Genomic DNA, 26287 nt, shown 5'->3' with positions numbered 1-26287 from the left:
CTAGGTTTAGCTACCCTTTTAGGCTATTTTAAGCCTAGTCAATTTCTCTTCAAAAGTGGGAATCAAGCCTTGTACTTTGTGTGTGTGGTAAACACTTTGGCCATTGTACCAACCCCCATATGTGCAACATATTTGCCCTCTTGTAAGTGTGCTATTCATTTACATGGGAGGATTTCATTTTTTTACACAGGAACTTCCTTTTTAAGAGGGTGCTCCTTTGGTTCTCGATTTTTTTTATCTAGTTTCCTCATATCATGTTGAGATGTAATTAGATTTCTTTCCTGGCTGCTGCAGTGCATTGTAACACATTATACAACTCCCCCCCCATTAATATTCATAAACGTGCATGCTGATTGGTCAGCGTGCATGTTATAAATCAGAGTTATAGTAATGGAAAAAGGTCCGGTCGCCCGGACTTTTTCCATTACTATAACTCTTTTTTCTCACTGTTTCGCTATGTTAAACGAGTTTAATATAGCGAGACAGCTTTAAAAATAGCAACAGAGATTCTCTGTTGCTTTTTTAAAGCTGTCTCGCTATGTTAAACTCCTTTAACATAGCGAGACAGTTTGTAAAAAGCAACGGAGATCTTGCTTTCTCGTTGCTTTTCAAAACTGTCTCGCTATGTTAAATGGGTTTAACATAGAGACAACTTTAAAAGCAACAGAGATTCTCCGTTGCTTTTTTTAAAGCTGTCTCGCTATGTTAAACCCATTTAACATAGCGAAACAGTTTGTAAAAAGCAATGGAGATCTTGCTTTCTCTGTTGCTTTTTTGCAAAACTGTCTCGCTATGTTAAATGGGTTTAGCATACCGAGACAGCTTTAAAAAAAGCAACAAAGATTCTCCGTTGCTTTTTTTAAAGCTGTCTCTCTATGTTAAACCCATTTAACATAGCGAAAACAGTTTGTAAAAAGCAATGGAGATCTTGCTTTCTCCGTTGCTTTTGCCCACAGTTCTGATGTACTGCGTAGGCATATGCATGCACAGTACATCAGAACTGCCGCAGAATACCAGACAGCTGCGGAAGGGCAGCAAGGAGGCATTATACAATGCCATTATTTAAGAAAAGTAATTATTTTTTTTCTTAAATAATGTCATTGTATAATAGCAATAACCCACTTCTGGGTGTGGGCAATGCTGGGTTTATCCATGGTTGGCTTTGTTTGGCCACTCGGGCTTCGCCCACATGACCAAACCACGCCAACCATGGATAAATCCAGCATTACCCACACCCAGGCGTGGTTTATTGCTATATTACATAATATAATGTCCTGCAGGAAAAGACAAGTTAGTTATTATGTTTGCATAGCTAATATTTTACAGATTCCCCTCCTGCAACCCTTTCCTTTTCATACCATTTATTCCATATCTTCTTCAAGGACTTTGCATGTTTCAGGGGGTGGATTTGACATAACAGTTAAGATGTTCACCTCATATACAAAAGATACAGTTTTTTTTCTGACTGTGGGTTATTGGCTAAGTTTAAAATTACCCTGCAAAGCAGCTATCCTAATATTCAGCTATGAACCCATCAGAGATCACCTTTTTCCATTTACCCAGTACTCTTTCTGTGAAAAAGTACTTTCTAATGTCTAGGATGAACTTTGTACCGATAACCTGGTAGAAATGCCCTCTCCTTTTTTTATTTTGAGCTGTAGGCCTACACAATGCCCCTTAAGTGTTTTGTATGCTGATGTCATGTCTCTCTTTTATCTTATACTGTCATGTGGGAATAGTTAGATCCTGTAACATCTCATTCTACCACTTACACTCCATTCCCTTTTACTGCCCTGGTATTCAGTATACTTTCTCAGCTAGGTTGATATCCTTATCCGTACATGTGCACCAGAACCAAGCACCAGTACTCCAGCAGTCACCTAGCTTGGGATCTGTAGAGGAGTATATTAAGTCTCTGTTTCTAGAGTATTTTCTTCTAAGGACAACATCTGGCATTCTGTTCACCTTGGGCACAGTTTTCTCAGTTTGTAACTGAAGATTCCTATCTTATTTTACTACTACATTGAGGTCGTTTCCTTGAGCTGTTCTTTGTTTAGGGTCACAACTCCCAAAAATTCCTCATTTAATCAACAATCCTACTCCAAGACATAAGGAAGGAGTTAAAAGCTTTGCTGTAGTCAGTCTACACAACACTGATAGAGCTTTCTTTGTCATATTGCAGCATAGCCCAGTAATAAAACCAAGTTTCTTTGAATTCCATGATATGTTTTCCATAAAAACATGTTCCTAGAACTCATGAAGGATGCCATTTTCTGGGAACAGACTAGTATTTCCTTAATATATTGTCATCATATTTCTGTACTACCATGGTTAGTATTACAGGTATGTAGTTTTCTGGTTCAATTCATCTTATGGAGAATATGACTAGCTTCCCTCCAGAACTTAACCTCCACTGAGTGATTATTTAACATTTCTGTCAGGGGAATCTGTATGTGTAATCACTTATTTCTTTAGAATACTGGGGGTATTCAGCCAGGTCTTTGCATTTTGTCTTCTCTTAAATTTTTGAATTTCGTTCTGTAACCTCCTTAGTATTTCTCTGTCAGATGGCCTCCCTTTAGCATCCTTTCCTGGTTCCAAACTGGAACACTTCCTTCTTACTTTTTTTGTGATGATGAAAGCAAAGAATTCATTGAACAGTTACTGCCTGTTCTCCATCCTGTCTATAATCAGCCCCTCCTTAACTATTCTCTGCAGCTCATTCTGAACTTTCTTTCTTTCCTCTAAGTATCTTACTTGTCCTTTCTTCCCTCTGATTTTTCCTTCTGCTACGTTCTGCCGTCTGCTTATTCTTTCTACTAGCTCTTTTCCTAGATTTAGTTTTGTCTTTTTACTACCTTTATATTTTTTCTGGAGCTTCCTCATGCCCCTTCCTGCTTACACATCTCTTACATCATTTAAGTGTTGTAATATTATTACTTTTGCATGGACTGCTTCTAAACCTCCCTCATGAATCATACTGGCAATCACATTGGCCTTTCTTTTCAGTGCTTTGCTTCTTTTCTCCTAGCCTACGTTCTGTAATATTTTGCAAATTGTTGAGGCTATAACAACTAGGTGCTTGCATAAAACACAGCCCATTTAGTTTAACTGATTTAATCAACTACCATTGCACATGAGAAAACCTACCAGAGAAAGCAAGCCAAAACAAAACAAAAACATTGTATATTCTCAGAAAAGCTACTTAATACATTAGCTAAACAACTGTCAGTACACTATATTTCCTTTCCTGTTATAAGTCACACTTTTTCCTTTATCATGGGAATATCTCTAGTTTCCCTTAGAAGCCCAGCTTTTGGCTACTTTCTGTACTCAGGTCAGATAGCATTTTTTTCTGCAGCTGGGGTACTTTGGTCCATCAGCTTAGTAGGTGGTGGGGTCAGGGGTAATCACAACTGGAACACTTAACTCAGTAGATGACAGCTCTGGAACCAGAGGAGGTGTCCAGCATTCTATGTATTGGACCTCCTAACCACTCAAGTGATCTATATGGTGCCATCTCAGTAGTATATAAATGAGGGTCCAGTATTTCCTTAATTTTCTCAGGTGATCATTTGCACTCACTTCAATGGTATTTAGTTAGACACTGTACCCCATAAGAAAAGGCTATGCTTCCATTTAACAGACAGACTCACCTTTCTTTAGCTGTTGGCTTGCATGCATCTCCTGTTACAGGGTGCATTAAGGTCCAAACCACAACACAGTGCTCAACCCAGGAACAATATAGCCGGTAACTATTTGGCTACTGCATGTGTGGCATTCTCATATGCCAGCAGGAAATTTATTTAATCCTTCTTTCTGTCTTCACTGCCTGCCAACAATCAGCTCCCCTGTGACCCCGACAACTGATTTGTTTTGTTTTTGGTGAAAACTATTTATGCAATGCCACCATCCAAGCAATAACCAGAGTTCTGCATGTCTGATAAGAGGTTTGTTTTCGGTATTCTCTAGAGTACTTAGTCTACTGACATTAGGATCACTTGTCAGATAGAACTTTCCCAGGCTACCTGGAACCCTGTACCTTCCCATCATGCACTATACATGTCATACTCTACTTTTTTGCCTCATTAGGTGGTGCTGTGACATTTATATTCTGCTGCTTTTGCAAAGACTTAGCTTGGTTTGTTAATATGCATGTTTCTCATCTATTTTTCTTACTCTCTTAACCTTTAGGCACAATATTACAATTTTATTAAACTTACTGTCAGAAAACTGTCTTCTTTATTTTTGTGGTCCATTGGGCCTTAATCCATCTATCTTGCACTGTTCAAGTCTTTGTTCATAAACTATGCCAACAGTCAGGTTTTAGTGCACACCAACAGGCACACGTGTTACTTAACTTGTTTAGGAGAGGCACATAACTCATTCAATTGTTCCATCTGTACAGAATTTAATCAGGTGATATGATGGTGATAGAGACATCATAAAAAAACTTAAAGCTCATTTACTTGGTGTGAACTATTAGTCTCCTCGTGTGTGTGTGTGTGTGTGTGTGTGTGTGTGTGTGTGTGTGTGTGTGTGTGTATGTATGTATGTATATATATATATATATATATATATATATATATATATATATATATATATATAGGTTCATAGGTTCATAGGTTCATACTAGGCTATCTGCCCGAGGGCATTTATAAGCCTAGCCCATTGTTTTGTGGCTTACGCCACCCCTTTAGTATGGGGAACTATACCCATTATTTTGCTGTGCCTCTGTCGAGCAGTGACACTGAGGTAATTCCTGGGGTATATCTGCGATCTCCCATCCATTGGTCAAGATTTCTCTTGAACAAGGCCAGCGAGGTGCTCTGCCTCACATGTACCGGGATTTTGTTCCACAGCATAGAAGTCTTTGGGTGATGAATCTATCCCTCCAGCACGTCCTATTAATAGCCGTGTCGAGGTTTAAGTCTCCCACCCTTGTGGCTCTGATGGATCTAGATTTTTGAGGTGAAGCATATTCATCAAATCTGGGTTTGACATGGCCTTGTATGTTAGGCAAAGGTCACCTCTGAGCAAGCGTGGCGACTGAATAGAGCTGGAGTTCTTTCAGTCGGGCAGCATAGGACAGATTTTGAGACCCTTTATCCTTTTGGTGAGGAACTTTTGTGGCCTCTCCAGCTGCTGCAAGTGTCGGGTCAGATACATTCGAATGGGGCATTGTACTCAATCATTGGTCTGATGAGTGATGAGTAAAGGGAGACTATGACCTCCCTTGATCTAGATGAGAATCCCTTCATGATAAGGTGGGCAATGTAGAAGGACTTCCTAACTACTTTAGCTACATGGGTGTCGAATGACAGACTACTATCAACCTGGGTCCCCAGGTCCCTGATAACTTCTTCTGTGCTCAGTGGATTGCCACCTATTTGGTAGCTAGGGGTAACCTTGTTTTTCCCGAAGGGTATGACTATGCATTTTTGGCATTTAACTTTAGGCCGTGGCTCTGGCACCAGTTATCCGTTTCTGTGAGACCCTTCTGAAGGATATCTGTGTCAGATGTGTTTTCTACTATGGCCCAGTTTGCAGTCATCTGCAAACTTTGTCAGCCATAACCCTCCTGTGTTTGCTTGTACTTGGAAAAGTAGATGCCAAACAAGAGTGGGCCCAGGACTGAGCCCTGTGGGACACCACTTGTGACAGGCTTTGAGTCTGACATGGCGCCAGCAACTCTGACCCTGTGGGTTCTGTCACTCAGCCAGTTTGCAACCCATCTTGTGATGTATGGGTTAACATTTAAGCTGATGAGTTTTTCAATGATACCCGAGTGGGGTATTGTATCGAAGGCCTTAGCCAGATCGAGGTAGGCTGTATGGACTGCCTTTCCCTCATCAATGGCTTTGGTGACTGTTTGAAAAAGTCAACCAAGTTTAAAAGGCATGATCTGCCTTTGACAAAGCCAAACTGGGTTGGATCCAAAGTCTGCAAATTCCCTATGTCTTTATTTATGAGGTCCATTATGATCCTCTCCATGGCTTTGCAGATAAGGCTTGTCAAGCTAATGGGCGGTAATTTCCAGGGTCTGTGGAGGCACCGCCTTTGTGAAGTGGGACCACAGTTGCAGTGCGCCACTCCTGGGTGCGTATCCAGAGGTAAGACTTTGATTAAACAGCTGTCCTAGCTGTGGGTTTAATTCCTCATTGAGTTCGTGGAGCACACAGCCGGGGACACCATCGGGTCCCATGGATGCTGTGTTTTTGCTTTGGAGAGAGCAGTTCTCACTTGGGCTGGAGATGTTTGGGGGCTGCACTCATTTGGTATAGATATCTCTCCTTTTGGGGGAGTTTGCACTGAACCTGTCAGCCAGTATGTTGGCAATGTCTGTAGGATCAGTAATCTTCACATCATTTTGAACTAGTTCTGAGCATATCTGGGAGTTTCCTCCTAGGTTTCTAACATAGCTAAAGAAGGCCTTATGATTGTCTTTTGAGTCTTTAGCTATTTTTCTCTCGAAATTTGCTTTGGATGATTTTATGAGAGCTCTTAGTTTTTACTTATAGTGATCAAGGGTGTCTTACCTTTTAAGGATTTTGCTCTATCTTGTAGTAGCTTCCTCCTTTTGTTGTAGAGTTTGTTTATGGCTGGGGTCCACCAGACTGGACGCTTGCCTTTGGTACAAAGAGTCTTTGTTTTGCTTGGGATTGCCTTATCCATGCAGTCCTGCAGGTGCTGGTAGAAGGCGTTTGTAAGTGATTCAGCGGCTTGAGTATTGTTTTCCGCCTCGGGGCCTGAAAGGAGACCACACTAGTCTTTAGAAGTGTGAAGTCGGCTTTTGAGAAGTTCTTTACTGTGGTCTTTTTATTTCAGGTGGGGTGGGATGAGGACCTCCAGCGAGATTAGTTTATGATCTGATCTCACCAGTGAGGGGTATACTTCGGTGTTGAACATTGTGCTCCCATGTTCGTGATGATGAGATCAAGTATGTTATCTCCTCTTGTGGGGATGGTGACTAGTTGTTCCATGGCATTTGAGTTTATGAATTCCAGGAACTTTTGGGCTAGGGTGTTTGGGCTTGAGTAGTGTTCCCAGTCTATATTAGGGTAATTGAAGTCACCTAGTATGATGGTGTTTGGTGATACATTTATCCCTCTAGTGTTTTCAGGAAGGCCATGTGAGTTTCCTGAGTTTGTGAGGGTGGCCTGTAACATGCTACAATTTGCAGAGCAGTCTTGCCTATGGTTAATTGCACCTGGATGGTCTCCGATGCATCGTGCGTTGCCACCAGTCTTGAGGTGTGGGTGTCCTTGATGAATATGGATACCCCCCCCTCCTTTCTTGGTATTGTCCGGATTTTGGGGCGGAACGCATGATATGAGGTAAAACCTGATAGCTGGGGTGCTCTCAGGAGCCTTGAACCAGGTTTCTGTCACAGCACAGACATTGATGTTCTCCATACTGAGAAGGGCCTCGAGTGCGTGCATTTTGAGATTTAGACTTCTGGCATTGAGCAGCATTACCCTTAGTTTTTTCCTTTTTGTGTTCTAGGGTGGTAGGTTTAGAATTTGAGCCTTGCCTAAAAAGGCACCATGGGGTGGCAAGAGCCTTTGCCAATATCCGGAATCCCAGGGGTGACAGGTGCAAGCCGTCCCTTCATGAAGCAGCATGGCTTGTCCAGCATGTCATCCCAGGCAGACAGATACTGGATCCCCTTTGAATGACACCAGTGTTTAAGCCAATTGTTAAAGCTGATCATCTTATCTCTGTATTGTGGCATCATTCTTGGTGAAGGTAGGATACTGCTCAAGGTCAGGGTCATACCTGCCTGGGCTACATAATCAGAGAGCTCCTCAATGTCTCTTTTCATGTAGTCCAAGGAGTGCGTCTCAGGTCGTTTACACCAGCGTGGACAATGACTGAGTCATATTTGTACCTGCTGTTGAGAGACCTGAGTGCTTGCTTTATGTGGCGGATTCTAGCCCGACAGGCAGCTTACTGTGACCTTCTCCTTACTCAGTCTGGTGAGCGGGACATCAGTGTGTCTGACTATGGAGTCACCAATGACTAGTGTGTCTGGCATTGTGTTTGGCCTTAAGGGCTGTGACTGTTTGACACTCTGACTGTGAGGTCTATGTGTTGCGGGTGTTGTGTTCTGAGGTGGTGGTTGTTTGGGTGTCTGCTTTGGTGGCCTCTGCTGTTTTGGTAGATTTTTGATCAGAGCCTCTGAGTATGTCTTTGTGTGTTTATGTGTATGATTTGAGGTTGTAATGGTACTATGTGAGACTGGGTCTATAGTGTGTGTGGTAACCTTCTCCTCCTGACTGGTCTTGCCAGTCCTATGTTGAGAGAGCTCAGCCTCCAGTTTGGCCGTATAGTTGCATCTCTCGCATGTATTTGTGTTTTGTGGGAGGAGGAAAGGGTTGTCTGTGTACATGAGGCAATTGAAACATTGCCTCAATATTCCCAGGTTCACCAGCTGAGCAGGAAAGGACACTAGCAACTGATCCCTCGACATGCTAGAAGGGTAGACGAAAAACTTTAAAAAAGATTCCGGGGGACGTGGGTGACCGAGAAATGGGGGGTTGCCTTTTGGGGTACTATCTATGACAAGAGTGCCGTATCAAGGTAATAAGTACTGTAGGAGCAAGTGCTAGGTTTAATAGATAGAGAATAGTCTACTTGGAGTCAAGTAGAGTTGATCTTTTAGTTATAGGATACGCTGATTTGATCAGTAGTATAGTTCGAGGAAGGTAGTTTTAAGGGAAAATTTGAAGAGTGGACTTTAGGTAGCCCGAATAGTTTAAACCTGCTTAACCGGCACTGCCCTAGTGTGCAACAGTGGCAGCTCAGCTAAATCGCTTAAATCAGCTACGCGTTTAGCGTGTTTTATACCAGGGGCTGGAAAAGCTAGAAACTGGCCCAAAACGACCAATAAACTACAAGTTACTGGCTGAAACCTCACAAAACTGGACAAAGGCAGCTCAATGCTTCCCACTCCCACTGGTAAGCAAGGTAGCTTCCTTCCCCAAATAAGGCAAGGAAACAGTACACAGGAACTACAACCAAAGCCCAGGAATCAGCAACTCTGAAACTGGACTAAACTAGTAAAGCAGGAAAGCAAGGTAGCTTCCTTCCCCAAATAAGGCAAGGAAACAGTACACAGGAACTACAACCAAAGCCCAGGAATCAGCAACTCTGAAACTGGACTAAACTAGTAAAGCAGGAAAAACAAGAGATATTTTTCTTTTTTTTCTTTTTTCACAAAACAGGCAGAAACAGGTACAGCAAACACTTATAAATGCTATGAATCAGCTACTACAGCTTACACAGAAGAATTTGCTACAAATACAGTCAAATAGTAACAAACAAGGATTCCAAGTGCAATATTAAGTTAAATGCAGTAAAACAGCTTCAATGTAACAGAAAGGCAGGTGAAATACAGTTGCTAGGTATTCAGATGTGGAAAGCAACAAAAATATACTTAGTATCAAGAAAAGTCGCTTATTCAGCTCTCTGCAGCCTGGATTACTCTGCTGGCCCACGTGGAGTCTGTGCTGAGTAGGTACAAGCTGAAAGTTTTATACCAGGGGGCTGGAAAAAGCTAGAAACTGGCCCAAAACGACCAATAAACTACTAGTTACTGGCTGAAACCTCACAAAACTGGACAAAGGCAGCTGAATGCGTCGCACTCCCACTGGTAAGGAAGGTAGCTTGCCTTCCCCGAAATAAGGCAAGGAAACAGTACACAGGAACTACAACCAAAGCCCAGGAATCAGCAACTCTGAAACTGGACTAGACTAGTAAAGCAGGAAAGCAAGGTAGCTTCCCTTCCCCAAATAAGGCAAGGAAACAGTACACAGGAACTACAACCAAAGCCCAGGAATCAGCAACTCTGAAACTGGACTAAACTAGTAAAGCAGGAAAAACAAGAGATATTTTTTCTTTTTTTTTTTTTCACAAAACAGGCAGAAACAGGTACAGCAAACACTTATAAATGCTATGAATCAGCTACTACAGCTTACACAGAAGAATTTGCTACAAATACAGTCAAATAGTAACAAACAAGGATTCCAAGTGCAATATTAAGTTAAATGCAGTAAAAACAGCTTCAATGTAACAGAAAGGCAGGCGAAATACAGTTGCTAGGTATTCAGATGTGGAAAGCAACAAAAAATATACTTAGTATCAAGAAAAGTCACTTATTCAGCTCTCTGTAGCCTGGATTACTCTGCTGGCCCACGTGGAGTCTGTGCTGAGTAGGTACAAGCTGAAAGTTTTATACCAGTGGGCTGGAAATATATATACACACACACACACACACAATATACACACACACACACACACACACACACACACACACACACACACACACACACACACACACACATACACACGTATAATTAAAAAAACATCATTCTCCTTATAAAATGGATCTAAAATGTCTTCCTTTACTAAAATTCAGAAGTTAAATTATGTGCCTTCTAAACAGGTTTATCCTACTTAAAATCCATTAACTACTACTATGCTGGATTCTTCCACTTTAAAAATTACTGTTGTGTATGTTGGTGGAATATACTACTGCTATGGTAACCACAGATTAACCTGAAACTGTGGATTCTGGGTAAGGCACTCTCGTTCCAGTGTTCTACAAGTCCTACCAACTATTGATTATGAGAAGCTGCCTGTAGCCATTGTTAAAACAAAAGGCAGAGACGGTGTCAAGCTACTTCTAGCACTTTCTGATCTGACACAAGAGAGAAGTCTGGGATTCCTTCTTGGAGCTTCTTTTTCTCTGGTGTCTGTGTCTCCTGTGCCCATTGTTCTGTTACTAGCCCCTGTTTCTGACCAGCTGGTGCCAGCTATTTGGTTCTACTTCCATATGCTTCTCTTAAGACGTAAGAAACCTCCTTATGTGATACCTTTAAATGCAGGACTGCTCTTTGAGATCCTATCCCTCATATGCCATTTATTTTATTTTGGAAAAGTTTACTGTTCCACCCTTTGAGCCAGCTGGTTTTACAGATCTGAAGTTACTGTCCTGGAAAATTCTCTTTCTTCTGGACATTACTTTTGATAAGAAGATTTTATAATTACAGGCCTTTTCTCTCACACCTCCATACTTAATTTTCCACAAGAAAAAAATGGTACACAGAACAAAACAATCTCTTATGCTAAAAGATGCCAATGAATCTAACTTGAATCATTTACATAATCTACCTGTCTTCTTTCAACCATGGTGAATATCTTCTCCATTGCATGGATGGCCATGGCAGTTCATATTTAATAGGGACAGAAGTAAGTCTTTCAGAAAGGATGACAAGTTGTTGTATCCATTGGTAAATTTAAATTAACTACAAAAAATTCTCCCCTTACTCTTTCCAGAAGGTTATCTAATAGTATTGAATTTTGAAATAATGAACATGAAAAGCCTTTCCTTCCAGCTGTTTTCTGTAATGCTGCTATTGATGACATTTGTATTACTGAAACCTGATCTTCTCCAATACATTCACGAGACAGTATAAGTTGTATATTATGCCCAGGTCTTCATTCAGAGCTACTGTCATCCATAGTAATGATGGCATGTTCCCATGGTGGTTGCCATGCAGTGGGATAAGCTAGGGACTCCCCCCAGAGGTTACCTGTTTCTTTTTACTCTTCCATCAACCCAGAACTATAATAATAAGAGCTAGAGAGTATGCCATGTGTGGCACATTACTGGAAAGGGGTTCTGAGAAAGTTTTACCTGCCTAGAGATACTAACACATGTGGTATAAGTCTTTGAGATTACAGAAGAAGATAGACTTTTTTTTTTAATCTATTTTCTTCCATATGGATATTGGTTTAAATGTTTGATACCCCTGACTAGACTCAAAGCACTCTCTTCCATATGAATATTGGTTTAAGTGTTTGATTAACCATAGGCAAGACTGCTCTGCAAATTGTAGCATGTTACAGGCCACCCTCACAAACTCAGGAACCTCACATGGCCTTCCTGAAAACACTAGAGGGGATAAATGTATCACCAAACACCATCATACTAGGTGACTTCAATTACCCTAATATAGACTGGGAACACTACTCAAGCCCAAACACCCTAGCCCAAAAGTTCCTGGAATTCATAAACTCAAATGCCATGGAACAACTAGTTACCATCCCCACAAGAGGAGATAACATACTTGACCTCATCATCACGAACATGGGAGCACAATGTTCAACACCGGAAGTATACCCCTCACTGGTGAGATCAGATCACAAACTAATCTCGCTGGAGGTCCTCATCCCACCCCTACCTGAAATAAGAGACCACAGTAAAGAACTTCTCGAAAGCCGACTTCACACTTCTAAAGACTAGTGTGGTCTCCTTTAAGGCCCCGAGCGGAAAACAGTACACAAGCCGCTGAATCACTTACAAATGCCTTCTACCAGCACCTGCAGGACTGCATGGATAAGGCAATCCCAAGCAAAACAAAGACTCTTTGTACCAAAGGCAAGCGTCCATTCTGGTGGACCCCAGCCATAAACAAACTCTACAACAAAAGGAGGAAGCTACTACAAGATAGAGCAAAATCCTTAAAAGGTAAGACACCCTTGATCACTATAAGTAAAAACTAAGAGCTCTCATAAAATCATCCAAAGCAAATTTTGAGAGAAAAATAGCTAAAGACTCAAAAGACAATCATAAGGCCTTCTTTAGCTATGTTAGAAACCTGGGAGGAAACTCCCAGATATGCTCAGAACTAGTTCAAAATGATGTGAAGATTACTGATCCTACAGACATTGCCAACATACTGGCTGACAGGTTCAGTGCAAACTTCTCCCCCCCCCAAAAGGAGAGATATCTATACCAAACGATTGCAGCCTCCCAAACATCTCCAACGGCCAAGTGAGAACTGCTCTCTCCAAAGCAAAAAACAGAGCATCCATGGGACCTGATGGTGTCCCCGGCTGTGTGCTCCACAAACTCAATGAGGAATTAAACCCACAGCTAGGACAGCTGTTTAATCAAAGTCTTACCTCTGGATACGCACTCCAGGAGTGGCGCACTGCAACTGTGGTCCCACTTCACAAAGGCGGTGCCTCCACCGACCCTGGAAATTACCGCCCATTAGCTTGACAAGCCTTATCTGCAAAGCCATGGAGAGGATCATAATGGACCTCATAAATAAAGACATAGGGAATTTGCAGACTTTGGATCCAACCCAGTTTGGCTTTGTCAAAGGCAGATCATGCCTTTTAAACTTGGTTGACTTTTTCGAAACAGTCACCAAAGCCATTGATGAGGGAAAGGCAGTCCATACAGCCTACCTCGATCTGGCGAAGGCCTTTGATACAATACCCCACTTGGGTATCATTGAAAAACTCATCAGCTTAAATATTAACCCATACATCACAAGATGGGTTGCAAACTGGCTGAGTGACAGAACCCACAGGGTCAGAGTTGCTGGCGCCATGTCAGACTCAAAGCCTGTCACAAGTGGTGTCCCACAGGGCTCAGTCCTGGGCCCACTCTTGTTTGGCATCTACTTCTCCGAAATACAAGCAAACACAGGAGGGTTATGGCTGACAAAGTTTGCAGATGACTGCAAACTGGGCGCCATAGTACAAAACACATCTGACACAGATATCCTTCAGAAGGGTCTCACAGAAACGGATAACTGGTGCCAGAGCCATGGCCTAAAGTTAAATGCCAAAAAATGCATAGTCATACCCTTCGGGAAAAACAAGGTTACCCCTAGCTACCAAATAGGTGGCAATCCACTGAGCACAGAAGAAGTTATCAGGGACCTGGGGACCCAGGTTGATAGTAGTCTGTCATTCGACACCCATGTAGCTAAAGTAGTTAGGAAGACCTTCTACATTGCCCACCTTATCATGAAGGGATTCTCATCTAGATCAAGGGAGGTCATTGTCTCCCTCTACTCATCACTCATCAGACCAATGATTGAGTACAATGCCCCATTCGGAATGTATCTGACCCGACACTTGCAGCAGCTGGAGAGGCCACAAAAGTTCCTCACCAAAAGGATAAAGGGTCTCAAAATCTGTCCTATGCTGCCCGACTGAAAGAACTCCAGCTCTATTCAGTCGCACGCTTGCTCAGAGGTGACCTTTGCCTAACATACAAGGCCATGTCAAACCCAGATTTGATGAATATGCTTCACCTCAAAAAATCTAGATCCATCAGAGCCACAAGGGCGGGAGACTTAAACCTCGACACGGCTATTAATAGGACGTGCTGGAGGGATAGATTCATCACCCAAAGACTCCCTATGCTGTGGAACAAAATCCCGGTATATGTGAGGCAGAGCACCTCGCTGGCCTTGTTCAAGAGAAATCTTGACCAATGGATGGGAGATCGCAGATATACCCCAGGGATTACCTCAGTGTCACTGCTCGACAGAGGCACAGCAAAATAATGGGTATAGTTCCCCATACTAAAGGGGTGGCGTAAGCTACAAAACGATGGGCTAGGCTTGTAAATGCCCTCGGGCAGATAGCCTAGTATGAACCCATGAACCTATGAACCTATGATACCCCTGACTAGATTTAAAGCATTCCTGCTGGATTTTACATAATTCTTTTTCTGCTCTGATTAGGAATAAAGACACAAAAAAACACTGAGCCTTCACTGCCATCTTCCTTGACTTGTGACATCACTAGACTACATTAAATTGCATGTGGTAATTGTAGGTGTCAGCATAGTGTCTAATTTGACCATCCTTTTTCTTTCTAGAAGGCCAAAACACACCACTTTCTCCACTGCATGGTCCTTCCTGTTTGTAACAGCATGTTTAGGAGATGGATCATAGTGGAAAAGGACCTGTTATAATAAATGAAAAACCTCACTGACCAGAGTTGCGATGTGTCTTATAGTATGCAGGCATTATTCACTGCCTGCATCTTCTCAATGCATTTGTGTAGGGCTTGGATATCAGTGGTGCAACCACAGTTCATGGTGCTTGGTTGAAAAATGCATACTTGTCGTGTATTATCCAGACTCTGTAGTTTATCACCCTCTTTCAAACAGCCTTACTTTTTATTTCAAATGCATCCCATCATACCTCTGTCACAGTAATGTCACTATGTTATACTGTGCGATAGGACACCATTATAACATATTTTCCTTGGCTTTTTGCCAAAGCGCCAGTGCTCTCACCACTCTAGAAACAAGCTTGTTTTACCAGTGCAGTCAGTTGTGGATGCTAATGGTGACGGTGGTGAGGACCACCTTGGAATCTTCTTCTATTTACATCTGCAGGTAAAACTCTGACAGTGTTGTCTTACTGAAGCTTTTTGCTCCAGAGATGTTTACAAAACATCTTCAGTTCTTATCAACTGAAATTATTCATCCTGTAACAGAGGGTTAACAGTCACTTCCACTACATTTCAAATCCATAATTCATACAGTTTCATTATCTTACCTGCATGGTGGCTACTCACACATCACAGTCTTGCAGCTTCCACCCTATCCATGTAACTTCCACCTTCTTGCAGACAGCATATCGAAAGATGCAAGCATTATGGAATTTGGTCTTTTCCAGCACTGTGTTAACCTTTATGTATACAAATATGTCAATTCTATCTCAAAATAAAGGTACAGCATCATCTAATACCTTTTTTATCCTGTCCTCCATTGGGCCTTCATTAGAGCAGGTGACATGTAGATTGTGAAGGGACCATCAGTCTCATTTTAGTACAATCAATCATTTATAACCCTCAGCACTGGACCAAAGCCTGCGCAGCATACACACCCAACATCTCTTCTTGCTTATACTGACCACTGTCTCTAGATGCTTTCTATTGGAACAGGCTCCTCTCTCTTGTATAAGTCTTGTGCCGAATCCTTAGCTTAGTATCTTGGAATGCTGCTGTAATGTCCATTGTGACATGATGGACACAGCAGAGCCAGTACCAGTTCAATAGTCACATTCCTGTGTGAACCCTACGACATGCTGCATACCTTCAGTACCAGTTCAATAGTCACCTTCCAGTGTGAACCCTACGACATGCTTCATGCCTCCAGTACCAGTTCCATAGTCATCTTCCAGTGTGATCCTACAAAATACTTCATGCCTCTGCCCTAGTTATGGAGCTCTAAACTCACAAAACTCTTGTTCATGTCATTTGATTTCTCATCTACCATGTAGACACTCATGCTGCCTTCTGTTTTTAAACAAATATAACTTGTATTCTTCACATTCATCAGTACATTCAATGCAGTCCTCATGTACCGTGTGTTTTTCCTCTGCTGACAGCAGGTGTCTTTCTTCCATACTTTATCCTTTTATCATTTTCTGCTTTATACATAGCTGCCCCCCAAGCAGAATCAATAGTTTCATTTCAATTATCTCTTTTCTCTCTTTAACATGCACCCTTTCTAATGTAGCATTGATTTAACGTCTTCATTCTCTAGTTTTCCTTAATCCATCCCTTTATCCATAAAACAATATTAAGTTAAACAGTTCTAACTATTAATGTATTTTTCCTTCTCTCCTCTCTTTTCAGCTTGGCACTTACTCCTCCCCCATCTGTATATGAGCTTGTATTCCTTCTCTTCCAGCCATTAATTCCAGCTCTTCCTGAACTTGTCTATATTTTTTTCTTCCATTTCTCTTCTCTCTTCTTCCAACAGGTTTTGTTTTTGTTTTGTTTTTTTCATTTCTTATTTATCACTTTCTTCCCCATAGTCAACAATCCTAGTATTTATTTTTAATTCTTCAAAATACTATTTCTATAATAAAGGAGAAAGAGCTTCTTAATTAGGGCATCTTTCCAAACCTTTTTTTCTTCCATCAGATTTGTCAGTTCTTCTTTGAAACTCTCTAGTGCTCTACATTCCCAGAATACATGTCTCCATGTTCTCATTTCTTCAATACATCTTCAACAGGAACTATCCACCCTTGAGAAAAGTTTATCTAGCCTTATTGGATTATAAAAACATTTGTGCAGATACCTCCATGCAAATATTCTAAACCTATGGGACATGGTTATGTATCTTGGAAGCTGAATGGTTTCCAACCATTCCTATTTTAGTATTTTCTCCCCAGCTCTTTTCCTATCATCCTTTCAGTTTTGTACCCCCTTATTCATTATTTCTTCCTATCCATCTTTTCCCTCAACAATCCTGCCATCTTTTGCCCTCATATCCTCCTCAGCTCTGAATCCTTATTAACTCTGACGTGTGTGTTTCGTCATCATCCTCGCTCTCTGTTTTATTTCAAGTATTCTTTATTCCTTAATATTCACACTATAAATTCTCAAACTTCTAATTTTTTCAGTCTTTCACATATTTTTATCTGATACCAGTATTTCAACTTCTTGTTTTTTCTCCAACTCTGTGTTGTTCCTCATTCTTTCTCCCTATCTGCATCTTTCCCCCTTCCCTCTGCTGCCAAATGTTGTGAAACACATTTTGTAGCTGTCTCATTCATTGTAGTTTTAATTCTGTCATTGGGGCCTCTAGCATAACCTCATTTACATCTCTACCTTTCTTTATTAATCTTTCCTAATGTATAATCATCTGTTTATGTAATCTGCTTTATAATCCTCATTAATCAGCCTTAGGATGTTCACCAGCATGCATGCTAGCAAATTTTATTTCAAATCTGGGGCCTCCAGGTCTCTTTATCCGCCTTGTCTGTAATCTTATCCATCCTACCCTTGACTTGTTCCCTACCTACACAAACTCCATTTAACTCTTTCAGTTTCTTTAATAGATTATTTCCTGATAGCTCCCCAAAGGCATGCCCTGGGTATATAAACTGTGGTGTGATATGCATGTGCAAGACATGTATTCTTTTGACCGCTTTCCATTTATTTATTGCTCTTTAACTTTCTCACAACTTTCTCAAAGATTATTTTGTGCATAACGTTCCATCATTCCTCTACTGTCTTCCTTAACTTCACTCCTAAGTACTTTATCTCATTTCCAAACATTCCTCCTAGTCTCTTTACTTCTATTACTCTTTTTTCCTGACTTTTACCCTTGCTTTTCCTGATTTATTCTATATCCTGACTTTTCCTCAAACATTTTTAGGTTTTCCTATGGTGTTGTTAAAACCTCTCTGTACTGTTTTAGAGTGATTAAGACATCATCATCTGCATATAATGAGACAATTTTTTCTTCTTCCCCCATTCATATTCCATTAAGCCTGACTTATGATTGTCTGTGGCTCTATGTACAATGCAAATAACACAGAGGAGATAGGGCACCCCTTTCTGGACCCTCTTTCTCTCTGTATTTCCCCTGATAGCCTTCCTGTTATCTTAACACTTGTTTTCACACCTCCATATTTCCTTCTTATCATTTCTGTCTATTATAGAGGGAGCCCACTCTCGTTTGCCTTTTCTATTTGAGTATTATTAGTATTTCACTAGCCTATTTGCCTGTATTAGCATGAAATACTTATAGTCATGATTTAGAACTGAGATTGGTCTGTATGAGGCCAAGGGTCTTGGATCCTTCTCTTCTTCATTTATTACTATCATAACTTCTTTCCACAAATTTGGAATGGGACCTCCTTCTTGTATCATATTAAACAGACAGACCCATCTCTGTACCTCTTGCTGTCTCAGACTCACTGCTAATGCTCTTTTTTAACACCATTATTGAATTATCACTTAAGACATATGCAAACACATTTATATAAAATAAAACAAAATGTGTTACATGTTCAGTTACAAATATTATACATCACATTCTTTTCTGCAATTATACTCAAGTCAGCAATACAAAAATGTATCAATTCCTATCTTCCTCTAAACCTCACTCCTCCTCCAAAACATTATTTTGCATGTTTTGTACCCCAGTTTCTATTTTTTAATGTAATTTCTCCTACCCTTTTCTAAAGATCCCATTTCTAGTACTTTTATCTCTGTTACAATATTCACTACTTCAAATACAGTTGGTTTAGAATTTGATTTCCGTTTTCTAGTCATTGCTTTTGGCAGCCACCAGAACTAAACTAAACAAGGCCTTACTATTTCTAGGCACTTCAGATCACATATACCTCCGCAAAAAAAAATAGTTCCTTAGTTACACCCATTTCCTCACTCTGTAATTCTGGTAGAGTACTCTGTAAGAAATTTTTAATTTGCCATCTCATAACACTTCAAAACATATATTCCCAGTTACCTATTTCTTCCCCATCAAAATACCATCTTTTGACATCTAACTGGGAAAAATTCTTTGGAGTCAGCTTGGGGTATAAAACTTACTATACAAACACTTACAAGCAAAAATGTTAAATCTTCTAGACTTTGTTGCATATGTAGAAGCCATACATATGTCCTCCCATTTTCTTTTTTGTGAATGGCTTATCCAATCTCTATTCCCGATTTTTTCTAACCTCCTCTGATTGGTTCCTATAGTTATTGTGCAATATTTTATATGCCCTACTAATTATCCCTTTTTTAATAGCCATTTATTTTCTAGATTCAACTAAGATTAGGTCTTTCACTTAGGATTCCTCTACCCCTTTCTCTCTGCCTATACTCTGATATCAGTCCCTGATAGTAAAGGCAGTCTCTAGCCTGCAGTCCAAATGTCTTCTGTGCCTTTTCCCACTCTATTACCTTTCACTCTTTCTAGTTATTTGCCCTCAATACCTTGGTTCTTTGCCAGTTTTCTCCTGTAAATTCTAGCCCCATCTTGCTTATTCTCTGCACCTCTAATCGCAGTCATCTATAATGGTAGAGTCTCCTTTCTCCATTCTTACGCTGACTTCTTTCTTAGAATATTTTCTGCTACTTTATGAAAATAATGTTCCATATGACCGTCTTTATTCTCCTTAAGGATCTGTATCCAAAATCCTACTCATTTCTTGAATTTCCTCCCTGCTTCTTCATCAGCCCTTTCCATTTTGAATTGTACATTTTGCATTATGTTATGTATACGAACCTTAACTGTTAGCTCTAAAAGATCCCTTCCAGTCATGTAATCCTACACTAACTTGTTCTATTTGAGTAATCAACTTATCCCACTTGGCTTTTTCCCTCTGCCCCTCCAAATAAATTCCTTCAACCCTTTATTAATTACTGTCCACAACTTCTCCTCTGGTTTATAAAAATATGCCTGACCTGTATATAAAATTAAAGGGACTAAAACATGTCCACTGCTTGTATCTTGCTATCCATATCAATAAACAAGAGTTTCCAGTTTTTCAGTTTTTGTATTATCTTTTGTTTAGGCTCTTTCCATGTATAACTTCCATAACAGAGTCCTTTTTAACCCATACTCATAAGTACTTCATTTTATCCTGTCCTCATACATATGGGTATATGAATCGATTCATGATTGGGTATATAGTTTGCAGCTATAACCTCTGTCTTGTCCTCATTAATTTTATATCACAAAAAGACTTGAATATGTCTCAGAATGTTCCACAACACTCAGATGTCCTTTTCTCATTTTATCATGTACAAAACAATATAATTTGCAAAGCCAACTTTTCTTGATTCCATATCAGTTATATCCTTGAATTTCTTAGTCACTTGTTTTCCATGCCAATGTCTCTAAATTTAACACAAATAAAAGGTTAAGAGGACACCCCTGCCTGTTTCCTCTGTTCAGACATACCTTATCAAAGAGGAACCCTCTCACTTCAATTTTTGTCGCTGATCCCTCATATATCCTCCTAATTAACCTTATTATTGTATAAAGGAATGCAAATGCTTCCATTGTCCTATTCATAGAATCGCAGCTTACAGTGTTCCTCCATAACTGTTTTGATTATCTTCGCCCAGTTCTCCTACTCTATAGCATCCTGCATTTAATATGGGAAACTCTCCAATGCTTTTCAAACCTTTCATGTCGTCTCACTCTAATCTCACCCCTATTGTAGCATTGTCTAAGAATAAAATCAGTTCTGTGTTTACCTCTTTCACCACTTCCATGTGCTCCTTTATAAGATAACTTCTATCTATCCTAGACCAGCTCTCGTGTCTTACTGAACAGAAGTTATCTCCACTCATCACCCCTTGTCTTTCTGTCTCACATTGCACTAACTATCTAAATCTTTTTAAAAATCTCCTTTCTTTGGTCAGCTTTCTCATTCTTGGCTCTGCTTCTTTTAATAGTAGTATTCCAATCCCCGACCTGTGCTGCCTTCTGAGTTTACGCATATTGCCTTCTGACTTACAGACTGAATTCGCCCAGCCTTTTTGCATTTCTACAGGTTTTAGTCTTAAACCATCACTAAGCTGACAGATACAGCCCTTTCTCCATCTTGAGTCTATATTAGAACATCGAAGTTTTAAAACTTCGAATGTTTTAATATCGTCCCTAAAACAGCGAACGCTGAAAATAGTGAAGCTGCAGAACACCAAATTTTTTCCTAGGGAAAGAATTTGGTTGGCTGTTTCTGTGGCTTTGCTATTTTCAGCACTGTGGTGGAAAGTTACGGGTCGGGTTCAGGTGACTGTGCGATAGTGACGGATCTTAGGGTGAGTTTTTGGGTTAAGGTAAGTGGATAGATAGTAGTGTATGTACAGTTTAGTGTAGGGTAGATGTAGGATTTTAAGTGTATGTGTGTGGATTGCTGTTTTTTTGGTGTGCTTGTGTTGTGTGTGTGTTTTTCGGAACAGCAAATTTTTTCCCAGGGAAAAAGTTTGCTGTTCTGGGTGTTCGAGATTTTAAGCTTTCACTTAAAAGGGGTCGATGAATTAGCGTTCGCTTTTCTAAGCTTTCGATAATTTAATATAGACCCCTCCACCTTTAGTATGGCTTGTTATATCCAGTGATCCCTTGTTTGCACATCACCTGTCAACTTATGCATGCTGACTTTCATTCTTACCTACCATCCATTGTCACCTCTAGACATACTTCTCAACCTCTTAGAGCAAGAAACTTGGACAAAACCATAATAATGGGGGGGGGGGGTGGCAAATGCCCAAACATAGGGAATATTTTAAATATTACCTGTACAAACTTCGAAACTTGATGGAATAACAGGTTTTGCATTAACATGAATTTTCGAAATAGTAGAAAGTTTGAAACTCAAATGTCTGTCATTATTTTTGCACTTCAATCCGCAATGATTTGCCCATGATTTGTCAGAAAAACCAAATTTTATATGGAACAGGCAAAAATATGAGACAAAAATCTGGACATTCTGTTAAAATCTGGACAGTTGAGATGTATGCCTCTAGAGGCTGTTTACATCATTTAGGCCAACCTAAAATAGTAATTTTCCATTTGTTTTTCAGTTCAGCCACATAAACAGGGATGGACTGTGACTCCTTTTGCTTCCTTCTGTGAAATGTGAAATGTTCTGCAGTCAGCAAATACTTAGGGAGCAGATGCTTCTGCACTAATTCAATCTTGGGTTAATCAGGCTTCTCAGTAACTCATATGCCTCTATTTATGGCACTTAAGAATATAGACCCCTGGTTCTCTGCAATAGTATCACTTACCTGGAAATACAATTCACTTCTCTCATATACCTCACCTGGTCAAATGTTGCAATGTCAGAATTATTGAGCTTCCAGTATATTAGTGCAGCCAATTATTTCCTTAGTTTATTCTCATTACCCTGATAATATTTCTGTCAGTCATTAGTGTCACTGTTCACAACAACGTACAGTCTCATGGAACACAGAGCACAGTTTATTTAGTTAACTGTAGAGAAAGCCAACCTGAAGAAAAACAACAGACAACTTGAAGCAATTGTATGCGTTTGATTGGCTTGTTTGGTTAAGTTAGAGGAATACACTTTAGTATGCTATAGCTTCCATAGCTGCTTCTATGATATTGTTTAACTTTGTCCACATGCTTTTTTATCACATGTACTTGTCTCTATTCTTCCATTTTGGTCTCAGTTCTCCAAATGTAACATAATGTTTTTCCTGTAGAGCTACACTTTGTTTTTCTCTGTTTGTTGGCATCCTTGCCTACAGTGAACCATAATTTATATCATCAATGCCTGAATAAAGAACTTTTGCTTGTCTGTCTTCAGCCCCTAGTCATGATAGACAGTATTTTGCTCTTCCTTATGCCTTCCTGAATCTGTTGAATGAGTCTCTTTTAGTCTAGTACCTTCAATGTTTTATTCCACCTTCTGTGCTTAGTGTTGATGTAGGACTGCATCAGACTTTTTCTAGGAAGTTCAAGCTTCCATCAATAAAATGTTTGTTTTCCTTTCCTCATTTGTTCGTTTACTTATTGTTCTCTTTCTGTGCATCATTTATTTATACATCGTATCTAACCACCAGCTCTCACCTGTTTTGCTTCTAATTTGCCTGTTAGACTTCCAACTTTTGATGGCCTTGAAGATTCCAAACATCAGTGCTCTGTTTCTCCCCAAATACATCTCAATTTATACTGTGCCTTATGATGACGGCTCCTCCTCCCTCATCTTGCCCTTTTAGTCCTACTTGAATAACTGACATTCAGGGCTCTTCAGATCCGAGCCCCTTTCATCATTTGCCCAGGTTTCTCTCAGACTTAGTACATTTACTTTTCTATCTTTTGTTAGGGCCTGAAGCTCATGCATCTTTCTTGGTTAACTTTCTGGCATTATTCAGTAATCATTCCATCTACACTGTACTTTTTTGCCGTCTTTATGCTATATTTACCCTTTTTAATGTCTTACTGACTCCCTGTATGACAGTCTTTCCTGTCTATTCTTGTCCATTGTATCGTGTGTCTTCCCTGATTCCTGAATGTTCCTGCTCATTATTTACTCAAGTCTTCCTTCTGCCCTTCTTTTGTCCTGTTATTAGCCTGTTTACTACTTACATTTGGATTTCAGACTCTGTCAGAGCTGGCTCATTTGGAGGGTGATAAAGTCCATCAGTGGTATGGAGTTTCCCTGCTCTTTGTTTGACATTTCAGACCTTACTCCCATAACCACTAGTCTAATTTGCTGTCCATCAGTCTAGTTTCTGAGACACATATTGCAGTCACAGACTATATGCTTCCTTGCTGTGCCAGGATTTGCTATGACTAGCATCTTTGGACAGCCCACTGCACATCCCAACTCTTTGATTATATTGGTCAACTCCTGTGTCCTTTCCTGTGCTTATTCTGTACTTATAGATTTATAGATTCTACTTGCCATCTCATTGGTAGCCACGTGTATTTTTTCAGTTGTGCATTTCCTGCCATCCATACAAAGCTTTCTCTCTTCTTGGCTTGTCATGTCTAATCTTGGTCCCAGGTTAGTTCTTGCTGCCTCTGGTCCATTTTGAATGACCTTCTTCCCTGACATTTCTCATGGCTGGGCCTCTGATCATTAGTTTTTCTCCCACCTCTTCCCATCTGCCACTGCTGCAATCCTTCCTAGGTAACCTGTACTTCTTTCCTTAATCAGTCCTCCTCAGCCGTTTCTCCTGTCTGCAGTAATCTGCCTTTTCTCATCTGTGCTTCTCCTCTATAAGTTCCCTCTAGTACTCTGGTTTTCCTCTGTGTCCCTCTGCTTTTCTTCCTGTACTGAACAGTATCACTCATGCCTTCTTCACTTGCTTGATTCTGTCCTCCTAGTAAGTCCCCTCTCTCATGTATACAGTCTTTCCCTTCCCAACTGCATCTGGCGCATGTTCTGTGTTCTAGTCTGTTCCTTTACCTTTACTCTGGTCTGTTTTTTCTCAAATTGTCTAGGCCTGAACTTTCAGTCCTGAGCTCAGTCCGCTCTAGTTCCACCCCCTCTGATTTTACACATCCTGCCTCTTTATTCTTTTTTTAAACAATGGTCACCCGACTAACTTCACATTTCTTCCTCCTGTCTCCTTGCTCTACAGGTACCAAATTTGTTTTTATCTGCCCTTCTGTCTGCTTGTAACTAACTGACTTTGGCTTTGAACTCCCAAAATCACCCTCTTCAGCAGAATTACCTTAACTGCTAGCATCCCAGTTCTCTTGTAAGCACTACATCCTCTTTTACCTCTCAGATCCCTAAGCCACACTTCACACAACTAAGCCACCTCAATCTCTCACCTCTTCTCCAACCTTCCAGTCCATTATTTTATTTTATTTTTATTTTTTTCAGAGGTTTCCCTCTCTCCCTCCTGTCTCAGCTCTTTGTATTTTTGGATATTTGAACACTTTATTAAGTGATGCACTACTTATTAATTCAAATTTACTCTTATTTCTGGGTCTATATTATAAACACTAAAGCTGTAAACAGTGAATACATCTACAGCGAAACATAAAGGACGATGTACAAAAAGAGTGAAATACATAATCGGCAAAAATTAAAACACCGAATGTATTTCGTCAACCAACAGCGTCATGCAGGTAAGCTCAAACTAACTAAATAAAATTAAATTAACACACTTTTGCAGGGGAAAGCCCCCCCCCCTGCACCCCTCACACCCTCTCTACTTAAATATATCAACTCGAGACTGCACTACAGTGGGGAAAAGGATATATTTCCTCATTCTCCATGATCACAAATACATTTGGTATTTTCATTTTTGCCGATTACGTATTTCGCTCTTTTTGTACATCAACCTTTATGTGTCAATGTACATGTATTCACTATTTTGAGCTTTCGTGTTTATAATATAGACCCCTTATTTCTACCTGCCTAGTAACTAATTTTATTTACTTAATTTCTAGGTATTAAACTGTTATTTTTCCTTGCCATCCATAGCTTCTTATGTAGCCTTATATGCGAGGCCGCTAGTTGATGATTATTAAAATGATGACATTTCATTACCCAGAATGCTAAGTAATTATATTTATGGTGATATCCAGTCATTAGAGGGAATTCATTAAAATGTTAGTCTGGCTTTATGCAAGAAGTAAGAAAATAGGTTTTAAGTAACCAGACACCAAATTAAGGTACATATTTAGATAAATGCCTCTGTTAAATGAGTGAGTCACAGGAGCACTTGGAGTTTCAAGGCTATTTTAGTTTGCTGAACTTGAACACCTTGTTAATACCCAACTTCAGGCCTTACCTCCTTTCTCAAAGAGTAATAAGATAGATAGTCTCAGGTTAGATTTGAAAGTATCCATCCAGTCGTCTAGGTTTAGTTAAAGGAAGATATTGAATCGTGTTACATAATCTGCTTAGGAAGTTAGTTCCAAAGAAGAAGGAGGTGCTGAGTGATAAATCTATCTCTCTATCATGTTCTCTTTGTTTATTGATGAAGGTTTAGGTCTCTGGTTCTAGTGATAGCTTTACAGTTTGAGTTACTGATATATATAGAAGATCAAGGACCACTGGATCTCTAATAGCATAGTAAGTAAAGCAGGATACAGGGACAAGACTTCTAGTTTGTCCTAGTAACTAAGGATTTGAAGACTAGAGATCTTTTTGGTTAGGAACCTCTGGGGCTTTTCAAGTTTGTTGATATGTTGAGTGAGATAAATCTGAAGGGAGCA

General features: G+C 40.1%; 1 protein-coding gene across 1 annotated transcript in view; it reads left to right on the top strand.

Annotated features, from left to right (window-relative positions):
- LOC122805306 (solute carrier family 22 member 6-A-like) overlaps positions 1–26287 on the top strand; it is a 982968-nt gene that overhangs the window by 612932 nt on the left and 343749 nt on the right. The gene's annotated exons all lie outside the window — the stretch shown is intronic.

Source organism: Protopterus annectens, chromosome 6.part1 (genome assembly GCF_019279795.1).
Source record: "Protopterus annectens isolate FY-2018-M chromosome 6.part1, PAN1.0, whole genome shotgun sequence".
NCBI lineage: Eukaryota > Metazoa > Chordata > Ceratodontiformes > Protopteridae > Protopterus > Protopterus annectens.
This window is presented reverse-complemented; position numbering and strand designations above follow the sequence as displayed.